The sequence below is a fragment of the Notolepis coatsorum genome, assembly GCF_963971535.1.
Source record: "Notolepis coatsorum genome assembly, chromosome: 18".
NCBI lineage: Eukaryota > Metazoa > Chordata > Actinopteri > Aulopiformes > Paralepididae > Notolepis > Notolepis coatsorum.
The window spans coordinates 87,797,804-87,803,903 of record NC_140182.1 but is presented as its reverse complement, the minus strand read 5'-3'; the positions used below and the strand labels follow the sequence as shown (position 1 = coordinate 87,803,903).

The 6,100-nt window shown below is 41.9% G+C and overlaps 1 protein-coding gene across 4 annotated transcripts in view; it reads right to left on the bottom strand.

Annotated features, from left to right (window-relative positions):
• Window positions 1-6,100, bottom strand: part of LOC311244997 (beta-parvin-like) — a 35,332-nt gene that overhangs the window by 12,753 nt on the left and 16,479 nt on the right. The window lies entirely within an intron of this gene.

Below are 6,100 nucleotides of genomic sequence, written 5' to 3'. Positions count from 1 at the left end.
AACTTTACAGACAACATTGAGACAAAGCTTCCTGACACATCTCCATCCAAACTCTTGGAAGAACTCATTGAAATCTCATCTGATACCACCTGGAGAGCTAGTTTCAGAGTGTGGTGCTGAGTACCAAGTATCTCATGATGCAGCAGTTAAGGTGTTGATACCATTCAGCACCACATATCTGTGTGAAGCTGGCTTTTCATCCATGACAGCTCTGAAAACAAAATATAGGGCCAAGTTGAGCCTTGAGGATGACATGCGTGTTGCCTTGTCAAAGACTGACAGCAATAAAGACTGTTTGCTTATTTCCTATGTTCGCTTTGTAAATTCCCAGTCACTGAGTGAAGATCTGCTGTTTTGCAAATATGTCAAAAACAGAGCGACAGCTGATGAGCTCTTCAAAATTATTGACAGTTACCTGACAGAACATGGACTGAAATGGGAGAACTGTGTGGGCTTTTGCTCTGACGGTGCGCAGGCCATGGCAGGGAAAAGGAGGGGGCTACAGGCGCTCATCAAGGGGGTCTCGCCAAACGCGCAATGGACGCACTGTAAATTCACAGAGAGGTGCCAGCGTCAAGACAGCTTAGCCCTGAGCTGAATGAGGTTTTGACAGAAGTTATAAACGTCGTAAATTTCATCAAAACCCGACCCCTGAAAGCGCGCCTGTTCTCTGCGCTGTGTGAGGAGATGGGAGCTGACCATTCTGCAGTGCTGTTTCACAGCGAGGCAAGGTGGCTCTCGCGAGGGAAGGTGTTGTCAATTTGAAAGGTCACGATATTGGTGTTATTTCAATAAATTTAAACATGGCCCATTTCATGACTATTTTGTTGGGGCGAGGGGGGGGGGGGGGGCCCAAGATATTTTGGTCCGCCAAAGGGGGGCCTGATAGAAAAAGTTTGAGAAGCACTGGCTTAGTCCATGGGTTAGTATATTTGGCCTACAAAAGCTGACAACATTGGAAATATAACATGGGCCACTTACTGTAATGAACCCTTTTATCCAAAGGGCTTTATAGTACCATAACTGCATAGACTTGTTGTGTAACCGAGTGGATTTGAACCTGGACCATAGGATCCACAGGCGGCCGTACCAACCAGCTGAGCTAAAAGGTCAGAGCCGTTAGCAGGTGCCGGTTGACTGCGACCGACTTGTTAGTAGTTTACAGTTGTGGCCCCAGTGGGAATCATACTCCTAGCCCTGGCAGTAGTAGTGCCATGCTCTACCTCAGTGGTTCTCAACATGGGGAGCGGGGCCCCCAGGGGGTCGCAAAATGATTCCTGAAAAGATATACAGAACATAGCATCTAACTATAAGGAAGGCATCTCTGTCTGTCTGTGTGCATGTCTGTCTGTCCTTTTTATATCCTGAGAACTATTCATCCGATCGGCAGGTGTATTGCTGAGGACCCTGGGGAGTGCATTTTAGAATGTGGTGCCATTTGGCCAGATGGTGCGTGTCTGTCCTTCACATATCTCGAGAACTGTTCATCCAATTGACTTCACGCTCGAGGGATGTATTGCGTTTTGAGGACCCAGGGGAGTGCAGTGTCAAGTGTGAAGTCAATCGGATGAGTGGTTCTCAAGAGCGCTGCAAGAAGCAATGCCTCAGGTCTCCACAACGCCGCAAGCAGCACTTTCGGGGGCCAAGTAATCGGCCCGCTCAGAATGGGTACTGCACTAGTCTAACTATAAAAGAAGGAATATCTGGGTGTCTGTATGTGTGCCTGTCTGCATGCATGCTGTACTGTCCTTCATATATCTTGAGAAATGTTCACCCGATTGTAATTATGTTGTGACATTTGGCCAGATGGTGGCGCTATAACAACAAACTTTAAATTTTGGCCTGTGACTTTTCAACCTAACTCTCAGAATTCTTTTTTTTCCTGGATTCGGTGGGACCAGGCAAATCTATCCATTTAAACCACACCTATTTTAGTGTAGATAGATATAAGTTTAAATAGCCATAATGTTCCGGTCTGTCCATCACATATCTCGAGAACCGTTTATCCGATCAACTTCACACTTGGTGGGTGTATTGCTGACGGTCCAAGTAAGTGCAGTGTTCAATATAATGTTGATTGGATGCACGGTTCTCAATAACTCTGCAAGCAGCACTTCTGGAGGCCAAGCAATCACTCAGTTCTAAAAGGGCATGCGTTGCCAATTAGGCACACTGCCATGTTTTTAACAGGCACTGCACTAGTATACAGTATAATCTTTGGTATAGAAGCTTTAACTTTTCTGGTGAAATAATCTGTTGAATTTGATGTATAAATCCTGCTTCTGTCAATCAAGTGAAATAGAAATTATTCCGAAGATGGAAAATAAAAGTCACATTTTAAGTGTCAAAGTTGATCATTCTTTCTATGCTTGATTATGTTGGGGGTCACAAAAATGCGTTTTAGGGGTCACAACCTGAAGTTGAGAACCACTCCTCTACCTTGTGAATGACACAAGGCCACTGAGGTCCACAGTGTCAAGTCAATGAAAGACATCAGCCTTCAGTCAGCGACAAGATGAACCACATGTCTGCTTTACGTTTGAGAGAATCTCATTATCTAAAGATTGAAGGTTGGATTGAGTCAAATTCATTGTTAAATATGGGAGAGTTTTTTTTTGGGTAAGGTACCATGTAATGCTGCCTGTACAACAACAAGTAAACTGTCAAATCCTGTCAAATCCTACTATGGTTCTTTGTCGTTGGGTTGAAACATTTTCAATAAGAAAAAAATGCTATTCAAGTCTGTTTTCAAATGTTTTGATTGATTGATTGATTGATTTTATTGTGGATTAGAGACATCATCCAAGGGATAAAAACATGATAAAATGCAAGCACTTATTTCCATCATGGTCCCTGGTATTAAAAAACAGGACATACATCAAAATAAAACAACATCATAAAACATTAAGATACAATATGCATATACAGTTGCAGATAAAAGAATAATAAATAAATATTCTACCCTCTCTTTCCTATGCCGATAGCCATGATCGTACATGCTTTTTGAAGCCAGTTAACCCGGGGGCTTGTTTAATGCTGGGAAGGCTGTTCCACAGAACTGCAGCTGAGTAAAGGAAGGTCTGCTGGCCGTACGAAATGAGTTTAAATCTAAATGGAACTATGTTTGTGTCTCTACCTCTGGTTTCATGGCTATGGTTGTTTTTTAAATATTGAAAGTAATTTTGAAGGTAGCTTGGCACCTCCCCTTTATAAATTATATATACTAGGCATAGCTTTATCATTGCTACTCTTTTGTCCACCCTGAGCCACCCCAGGCTGTTGAAGTGGGGCTGGTCTAAATGAGTACGAGTGGGGAGCTGCAGGACTATCCTAACTAGCTTGTTCTGGGCAGTTTGAAGTCTAGTTCTCAAGTTGCTGGGGGCACTGTCATACCATGACAAGCAAGCATAGTCAAAATGAGACTGAACCAGTGCCCCTGCAAGTGCTTTAAGAGCTTTCCTGTCCAGGGCCATCATTTATCAACAATTCTTAGAAAGTGTTCTATTTAGAATGTGTGTGTACGTACAGAAAAATCGGGATTTATCACACGTGCGTACACGGGTCGTGTTGATAAATACCATTTGTTCTTACCGTCAATGCTCATGCATGATTATCCATATATGGTAATGAAACACCCCCATGGGATGTGAAATAATGGATGATTGTTCACGGAGATTGTTCACGGAGGTCTAAGCAACTAATTCAACGCGCTGTCGAACCAAGAAGACACAACCCGTGTTATGGGATAAATACACGACAGGCTGGCGGACTTGTACACGGTGATGTCAGATATCAACGACTCCCTAAGACCATTGCTGCAATTCTGCCTGGACAGCTCAAAATACTAATAAAGACCGTTAACCACTGTTTGGCGTTGGTGTGTCATTATAACCATGCTGGAATATTGATGCCTTTATTCGTTTCGTTCGATTGGCTACCGGGTATAATATGATTTGTAGAGGCATACAATCTATTTTGTTGTCGGTATTAGGTAGCCTATATAAATTAGATATAATAGCAGCCATAGCCTACATTATGCAACAGTAACTTGCGCATATATAATAACACATGGCACAGCCCTGCGAAGCCTGCATACAGTAAACTAACTTGATCGTTAATCTAGCTGTTGTATCTTTACGCTTATGAAAACATTAAATAATATGTATAGGCTATAGGCCGTCGTTTTGCATTAATAGCCTATATTCTCAAATGGCATTTAATGGCTATCCGCTGTGGGCTATCTCCTCGCTGACGGACCAGTATACCTTATATCATATCATATTCCTATATGTCTCCAAGGAATCGTGGGGCTCTGGGGAATAAAGGTTGGGAACCCCTGCTATAGCCCATATCCTTTATAATGTTATAGGCTATTTTATTTACAGTTTACTCTATCAGCCTACCCAGCATGTAATACGTTCTTTGTTATAACTCAACTCGTTATTATTTTGCGCATAGATTGCAGAAATACGGGAACGTTTTGATTATATTTAAAAGGCTTTACATTGTAAAACTAAATAAGTGGAATTCTGTAAGCAGAATACAAGTCATATCACCCACACGATATATGCTACCAGAGCATGTATGCTTTTCATTCATTTAAGACACATTTATTGCAAGGGTTTTGTAATACACATAAACTCAACAAATAACCTCTGTTCTCGTTGCAATGCGTTTTTAATTCTTTCTTATACAGTAGGAAGGGGGAAGAACACTATATCGTGGGTGTTCATATGACTTGTATTCTGCTTACAGCTTTGAAATTCCACTTATTTCATTTAACAATGGCGAAAGCCTTTTAAATATAATCAAAACGTTCCCGTATTTCTGCAATCTATCCGCAAAATAATAACGAGTTGAGTTACGCGGAGCGCAGTCAGTACACCCCGTAGTATTCCGATAACGCTATATAAACCATGCTGCATTCATTCGGAAAGAAATACCTATTACAAATGCTATTTATAGGGGTTTGACAATAATTACACTACTGTCGCTATTTTACAATTAACTATAATGAATTACGGGGGGTCATACCGAACATGTCAGTCAAACTAATGCACGAAAGCTTATTTCCGCGTCTGCAGTCTCCATATTCTACCGCTGGGTGCCAGGTACGCATGGTCCGAGCTGTGCGTAAATATATGCACAAAGCGCACAAGATTGATTTCGGCTCGCCTCGAAAGTAGACGAGAGTAGACGAGTGCAGCCGGGGGAGGAGTCAGAGCGCCGGACACTTCAGATTTGACGAGAGCCTCTCGCCTAGTCTCGCATGGCAGATATCGCGTTCACGTTACCACAAACACATACACACCTGTCCAGCTCATTATAATGCCACTCGAGGGCCGCGTGCACAATTAGATTCGATTCAAATGTATTGTCATCACACAGCACAGCACACTAGACTGTATTAACACTTTGAGAGCCAGCCGTGTTTTCCTTTTTACCCCCTTAAATGCCCAAATCCACTCCAATGTTAACGCTAATATCGCCTAATCTATGTTTTAAATTATGGCTATGTGTCTAATCTGCCCGTCGCTTATCAAAGACTCATTTTCCAGTCAACATTGTCAAAGCAGATTGTTTTTTTATCGCTTCATTTCAGTTTGATAGCATTTTGAAAATCACTTGTTTTCACGGAAAAAACAACACATTCTATGATAATCGTCTTTTACTGGAATATTCTAGAACGTTGTCATTTGTCGGCCTATTTATGAATCGTTTTCAAATAAACGCTAGAAAATCGATAGTATATGTGTACGCACGCACGCTCGTGCTGCGCGCTGATAATCGCTGCTCTTATTTCCTGATGGCTTTTACAGTCAAAACAGCCATATCACATATAGGGGAAACGCTTATATATCCGTGAAAACTAGTCTGATTATCCTAAGACTGATAACATTGATTCCTTACCTGAGATCAGATGGTATCCAAATGGTTTATTCCAATTTCCGATCGCCATTCGAAAAAATCGCTCATTTGATTGATCCATCGTGTATACAGTAAAACACATATTCGCCACGGCACCAAGGCTCCAGAATGAACTCTGGTAGACCCCGGTTACATCAGTGAGAAGTAAAATGTGGAGTCAGAAATCCTTTCT